This window comes from Pimephales promelas, chromosome 23 (assembly GCF_988280905.1).
Source record: "Pimephales promelas chromosome 23, fPimPro1.hap1.1, whole genome shotgun sequence".
In the NCBI taxonomy this organism is placed as follows: domain Eukaryota; kingdom Metazoa; phylum Chordata; class Actinopteri; order Cypriniformes; family Leuciscidae; genus Pimephales; species Pimephales promelas.
This window is the reverse complement of record NC_142791.1, coordinates 22836742-22844626: the sequence shown is the minus strand read 5'-3', so window position 1 is coordinate 22844626 and position 7885 is coordinate 22836742. Positions and strand designations below refer to the sequence as shown.

At 38.5% G+C, this 7885-nt stretch overlaps 1 long non-coding RNA gene across 1 annotated transcript in view; it reads right to left on the bottom strand.

The window, feature by feature from the left end:
• The window catches only part of LOC148969464 (uncharacterized), a 91010-nt gene extending 85094 nt beyond the window's left edge, over nucleotides 1-5916 (bottom strand). Inside the window, exon 1 of the long non-coding RNA XR_016149528.1 lies at nucleotides 5550-5916. This is a non-coding gene — a long non-coding RNA (uncharacterized LOC148969464). The remainder of the gene's footprint in view (nucleotides 1-5549) is intronic.
• Nucleotides 5917-7885: the final 1969 nt, after the last annotated feature.

Here is a 7885-nt window from a genome sequence, read left to right as displayed (position 1 = left end):
ACCTACATCTTGGATGCCCTTGAGGTAAGCTAAAACATCAAAAATTAATTTCAAAGTGAACTGTCCCTTTTAGCTTTAAAAAATATTTTGTTCAGCAAAAAAAAAAAGAAAGTAAACAAAAGAATCTACATTCTGTTTCTGACTAAAATATGTTGGAAAACCAGTGAAAGCTATTAAAAATACTGGCATTAAAAACTAAAAGACAAAAATAGGCCCTATATAATTAACATAAGATATGAATTATTAAGCAATGCATCATTGAGTTGAGGGGTGCTCACGCACGCTCTAGTATCTGGTCAGTGAGTGGACACTGGTCCTCATGTTAACAGCCTCCTCTCATCCTCTCAGGAGACTCTTGTTAGACGAGGTGCCACTGAAATTAATTAGCGTGATTCACAATCTACTCCACAGCCTGAGGTGAGGAGGACCGGCATGTCTCTTTGTAAAGACTGTGCCTGTCCATTGGAGCTTTTATTTATTCTCATTAAACACTAAACAAGCCCAATAGTTGTTTTTAAATAACCAGCAGATGTTAACCATGCACTTCCAGTAATTAGTTTATAACTCTTAAAACTGGTGAAGCCAGCAGTGGGCAGCACATGAGCTGTCTCAGGACAATTCTGCGCATGTCTTGTCTTTCTGCACTATTGCAATATTTATGTTTTTGAACATGTTTATCTGGTTAAAGTGCCCCTATTGTGCTTTTTCAAACATTACCTTTCATGCAGTGTGTAACATAGCTGTGTGTGAATGTAAAATGTCTGCAAAGTTTCAAAGATGAAAGTGTATGATAAAAGTCTTATTTTCTCTCAAAAGAAACAGATTATGAACAGCCTGAAACGAGTACTCAGCGATTCCACTCTTACTTGCTGCACTAACCTACAAAAGGTTTGTAACAAATTTACATAATGCCGGCCTGGGATCTTCAGCTCTGCCCGTACACAATGTCTAATTTGACCCTCAAACACTGTTGTAGCTCAGGCTGTAACTTGTCGACACTGTTTTCAGTGCTGGGAAAGTAGATCCACTACATGTAATTCCAGGGGATGAGGACTCAGTAAAACTGACGCCATTGTTACTGTTTGTATCACTGTGTATCAAGCGGTCAGGAAGATCCGGAGCTGAAATTCAAATATGGTAATGACCATTTCTTTCTGATGTGCTTTACAGTAAGTGGTAGACCCATCACAACAGACTGAGTCATCTGACAAATCAGAGCAGGTTAGACCAATCACAACAGACTGGGTCATCTGACCAATCAGAGCAGAATAGACCAAGCACAACAGACTGGGTCATCTGACCAATCAGAGCAGGGTAGACCAATCACAACAGACTGGGCCATCTGACCAATCAGAGCAGAGTAGACCAATCACAACAGACTGGGCCATCTGACCAATCAGAGCAGAGAAGATCAATCACAACAGACTGGATCATCTGACCAATCAGAGCAGAGTAGACCAATCACAACAGACTGGGCCATCTGACCAATCAGAGCAGAGTAGACCAACCACAACAGCCTGGGTCATCTGGCCAATCAGAGCAGAGTAGACCAATCACAACAGACTGGGCCATCTGACCAATCAGAGCAGAGTAGACCAACCACAACAGCCTGGGTCATCTGGCCAATCAGAGCAGAGTAGACAAATCACAACAGACTGGGCCATCTGTCCAATCAGAGCAGAGTATCAATCACAACAGACTGAGCCATCTGACCAATCAGAACAGAGTAGATCAATCACAACAGACTGGGCCATCTGACCAATCAGAGCAGAATAGACCAATTACAACAGACTGGATCATCTGACCAATCAGAGCAGAGTAGACCAATCACAACAGACTGGGTCATCTGACCAATCAGAGCAGAGTAGACCAATCACAACAGACTGGGCCATCTGACCAATCAGAGCAGAATAGACCAATCACAACAGACTGGGTCATCTGACCAATCAGAGCAGGGTAGACCAATCACAACAGACTGGGCCATCTGACCAATCAGAGCAGAATAGACCAATCACAACAGACTGGGTCATCTGACCAATCAGAGCAGAGTAGACCAATCACAACAAACTGAGCCATCTGACCAATCAGAGCAGAGTAGACAAATCACAACAGACTGAATCATCTGACCAATCAGAACAGAGTAGACCAATCACAACAGACGGGGACAGCTGACCAATCAGAGTCGAGCAGACTCTGTGAAAGGCGGGGTTTAGAGAGACCAGATTCTTTTTTAAACCCTTTCAGACTTAGAAAAGAGCTGATGCTGCAGTGTATATAATGAGAAAAGTAGGACCCTTTTAATTAGGAACCTTTAAAATAGCATAATAGGGGGACATTAAAAATTCTAAAAGTTTTTGTGTGTGAGGCAAAGTTATTTATATATAGGCCTAAACGTTCTCCACACATGACCCTTATATGTACTGTATATGTTATGGGTCATGAAACCCTTCTATGTTGACACTGAACATTCACACTTTCAGTTTAAAAAGGTTTAAAAAAAATATTGTCACAGGACAAAATAGACTGATAATTTTTATACTGTAAGCATGCCCACCCAGCATGCAAAGTATGTGAAACAAGTTTGGGGGAGAGTTTTTTTAAGTGTCCTGGGAATTTGAATGTGTGTAATGTGTTTTCATGTTTTATGGTGACTTTTCATAGACATAATGATTTTTATACTGTACACACAGTATCTTATATTCCCCTTAACCCTACGACTAAACCAACCGGTACATAACAGGAAACTTACTGCATTTTTACATTTTCTAAAAACATCACATGATTTATAAACAGTTTTCCATGTGGGGACCAAAAAATGTCCCAACAAGGACACAGGAGGACATTGCGTCCCCATAATTTAGGGTTTACCTGAACCACACACACACACAGTAACCTTACCATATATCGTAAAATTGTATATTTTATAAGTTCCACTTTTAGAATTTCTTGGACAAAATGTATTTTTAATAACATGATACATGTATTAAGATACAAAGGCACTAAAACTAGGGTGATTGCAACAGATTTAAATAAACATTCATTCACTATTTAAAATAAACAAAAAATGGCTTTTTTTTAGACATGAATGTGTGTATTAGCTATAATTGGATTAAAAATGCACCTGATCCGTTAAATTGGCCAGTGTATATTTTATCAAAGCAAAAACTACAGAACCTGTCATATTTTCCCATGCGCTGCGAGGAAGCTAAACTATGGCTTAACATATCCAGAGAACTTTAAAGTTGGACATCTCAATGGACCGAGGGTGGGACGGGCTGTCTGGTTGTGTGCAAAAGACTCCGTCACGGTCTCAAAACCCCACTAGAGAGTCTCTCCCCCGTTCTCAGAGTCAGACAAGGCTAAGAGGTTTCCACATTCACATCCACCTCATCTCACTCCCCACTTCACCGCAGTAATGCATGATACCGGCTCACTTCAGCCCGGGGAGGAGGCCAGACTGCAGCTGCCCGTCTGGGGCCGCATGAAAGAACGGGCTGTTTTTCGGTTGGGGCGGAGAGGGAAGCTGTGAATGCCCTCCCAAAGAGAGATGAGGCATATTGAAAACTATATTAAATTACCCTGATTAACAATTTAGCCACGAACAGGGGAGGCAGGGAGGGATTCCATTGGCAGAGCCAAAGCCTATTCACCGGCAGAGCTGCGGGGTTGAAAGGTCCCCCAAGTTCACAGGCTCTGCGGCTTTGTTATGCTAACACACAATCTCAAATCAGCAGCCAAGTGGAGTGTGAAATAGAAATGATTCCTTGAGAACTTTCAGCGAGTTTGTCGTCCACACCAGCACCCCCTCCCCCAGTGCCACAGGGCCGTCTGCTCCGACGCCTGTTAAAGACTGCGTCCATCCATGGGACAGAAAACAACTGCAAAATGTCAGAAGTAGCAATTTGATGATTAGTTTGTTCAATATTTTTTGTCTCAAATGATATTTGCATGCTGAATTCACGGCGAACAATTGTAAAAGGGTGTTTGACTTCAGAAACTGGTTTCTATTAGATATATTATGGTCACATTAAAACTGTCTTGGAAACTTTTTTTTACCATGTTTTCATTTCACTCTTTTAAAGTGATTTAAAGTGATTAAATTTAACATTTAATTCAATTTTTAATCATCTAAACAAAATTGGTTCACACATCATAAACCATTTCAAAAATTTGGTGTCTGTCTGAAAATTGAAACACAAATTATGGTTGGCTCTCAGTTGTGACAATTTCAATCACTGTCAGCAATTGTACTGCTAATAAAGTTTTTTCAAGCGTTCGAAAGTGATCATCGAGTAAACAACGGTGTCGGTGCAGAGCAGGCTTGAAAAACGATTAAAAAAACGTAAAATATCGCTAATATTTGAATCAAGCTGCAAATTCTGACAAAACCGAAAACATTTTTGTTCTAATTTGGATAAATTAAATGCTAGCCTCAAAATTAGCTTTAACAAGAAAAAGTTGTCAGTTATTTTATCTAAAAAAATTTTAGACTGTCATTTCCAGCACAAAATGTTGGGTGTGAGATGTGGGAAATGTTAATGACAAAATTGACATAGGCCTATATATATATAGCTAACTCGGCCTACACACACACACATATACACTTGGACATTATTAGGAGACAAAATACAACTAAAAATGTGTTTGAAAGGAGTTTTCTTTCTATGTTCAGGAGATGCCCACAAATTATGACTTATTTATAAATTATAATAATTTTAATAGCGCATGACAAGCTGATGAAATTTTAATGCTGAATGTTCAAGAATTCTCTGTCCACTGGGAACCATCTTTTGCTTCCTTGGGGAATCATAGAGCAGCGCCGCACTACAAGTAAACGATGGGTCAACCATTGTTTAAATCCAGGTCAACATGGCTCGCCCTCATAGGTGATAATCAATGACCCTCTATGATCTTTAGTGGATTATGTCTCTCTTGGGTCTCATTGTGAGGCATTAATTGATAGCAGAAGGTGGATGTCAGTGTCAGTTATGGACTAAGGAGATGGACATCCACTGGCAACAATCCAGTCTGGGATTTTAGTCATATTTAGAACAGAACTGCTGAATATCCAGTTTGCAAATTAATCTTTTGGATTGGCTTTTTTTTTTCTTTTTTTTTTTTGGAGAATTTTTTTTGTTTGGGTGGGGGGCTGGGGTAGCATTTGAGTGCTTGGGTTCATTGTTATGTACATTTTTGCGTTCTGATACTGCTATACTTTTATATTTAGAATGATTTTTGAACTATAATGTATATACCAATAAGTATAAAGATAATGGCAGAGAGGAACAATATCTTGGAATCGGTTTCAGAGCAATTATGTCCCAGCTGATGAACGATTAAAAAACATTGACAGCCAATCAGAATCCATCATTTAAAGTGACTGACAACATAAACTGCAGGGTGCATTTATATAATAAGTAAAACAATATTGTCAGCTGGTTTTAACACTATAGTTATCATTATAGTTTTCTTTAATCATTCTGGTTTGAACGGCCTTAAAGGATTAGATAACTCCAGAATTAGAATGTCCTGATAATTCACTCACTCACCCCCATGTCATCCAATATGTTCATGTCTTTCATTTTTCAGTCGAAAAGAAACAGGCTTTTCAGGAAAACATTTCAGGATTTTTCTCCACAGTGGACTTCAAGGGATACCAATGGGTTAAAGGTCCAACTTGCCGTTTCAAAACAGCTTCAGAAGGTCTTATCTAGCGAAATATACTTTTGAAACACAAACGCTCGTCTTGCAGTTTGCGATGCTCGTTCACGACCTACGTCACGTCGGAAAGGTCACGCGTGACGTGACGTCATCTGGAAAGATTATTTAAATCAGTAGGTCATTTTTTATGTAACTGCAAAAAGTAATTTAATAATTAAAATAAAATTGCTTAGAATGGGAGTGCCCTAGTATTGTTTTGCGTTGCTCGTTTACAGTGTAGACAAGGCGTTAGTTACCCCCCTTTTCCTTCTTACTTTCTCCTCTCTCTGTTTTTGGGATAATTGCCAGAGAAAATTGCGCAGCAATTTCAGATTTATGTAGCACTTTGAATACCTCCTCCCCCTCTCAAGTCTGATTGGTATCCAACCGCCTGTTACCATGGTAATGACAAGATCATTTTCCTGTAGCTCTTTGTGAGGTGGCCTTTCTCAGATGACAGGTTAAGCAGACGTGCTTGACCTGTGGGGGCAGATCTATTGCCACCCTTACATTATTTTATCTTGCCAAGGAGACGAAATAAAGAGAACAAAATTACATCAAAAGTTCAAGAATTTACTCATGCTTCAGATTAAATGAAATATGCAGAGACAGTTCCTCTTACAGTAGATGTACAATAGCAATACTATGGTAGAGGAATATCGGCTGGCAATACTGTTGTATATCTCATACACACTGCTATTGTTACTCCAAGTTCAAAGAATACCATGGTACATGCCTGCAATTTTTTGTTTATAGATTTTTACATTTTCATTTTAGTAGTTTTGTGTGTTGTTGTACTGATATGGTACTGTTAAAGTGCATATCCCTTACAAAAATGTACCATGGTGACCTCATTTATTATTATTATCATATATATTGGATATGTGTCAAAAGCTTTCAGAATGTTTTGTCTTGTATGTTTGTTACTGGTGGCTAATCCCACGATACTTATAGTTCATGGTCATTTTTGTCATATAGCTTGAGGTAAATAAGCTATCATGCAACATGCATTATGATTAGTGTTGGGGGTACACATTACAAGTAACGCAAGTTACATAATCAATTACCTTTGTAACTTGTAAAGTAATGCATTACTTTTAAATTTACAACAAAATACTTACAAAATAGTAACTTTTTCAAATAAGTAACGCAAGTTACTCTCCCGTCCCCTTGTCGAGAGAAATCGAGAGCAAGTGCTTATTATAGGTCTGACTACATCTGAGCATTTACTCAACTCACTAGCAAAAAAACCCAAACAGATTCAGTATTCCTCAATATTAATATAAACAGTGAAATGCAAATTCAGAATATTACGCAATAATACTAATAACACAAATATGCTTTATGTATTTAATCTCACTTATAACCAATGTCTTTGCTGCTGACCGTTGATGATCCAATTCAACTTCTAATAAGCAAAAATGTCTTTAGATAAACATAACATTTGTGTTTTATTTTGTTGTTTTTATTGCTGAAGTAAGAGTGTTGGGCTGTGTCTGAAATCGCCCCCTATACCCTTAATTATTAGGGCACTATTTGAGGGAACAGCCATTTGTAGTGCACTGTAAAAAAATATTTTCATGATTTGTAATCACAACATTTTTTCTTTTGTCAAATCACCTTAGATCATTTATGTAGTTCAGATAACATAATATTTGGAGTTTCTGATGATTAAATCAATCTCCTTCATTGTATTCTATTTCAATGAACTTAAAATTTTATGGCAACCAGGTTACTTTTTTTTAAGTTAAACCAACAACATTTTTTTTACAGTGTGGTGTCCGAAACCATAGTGGACATTATCGAGTGTACAACCAATGTACACTCAACAGCTAGGGGATACCCATAATGCACTGTGAAGGTTGACCTGAATGAATTCCAGCGCCTCGCCAGAAGATGACGCCTTAACTGAATCATCCATCCTTCTAGTTCCCAAACCGCTTGTCCAATGTGGCCACAGCGTAATATCATACAGGTATTAAATGCTTTTTGAAATTATTTAATTAAGGTTTATGCTAGTTTCCATGACAGAGTTCAAGATAGATGTTTTCATTACTACTGGAGCTGCCATATTAAACCGCAAACACAATCTATGCGGAAGCAGCAACCCTTCCTGCGACTCAGTGTCCGAATCACTCACTCGTTTTCATTCACTCCTTCAATTAGTGGAAAACAAACAAGCACG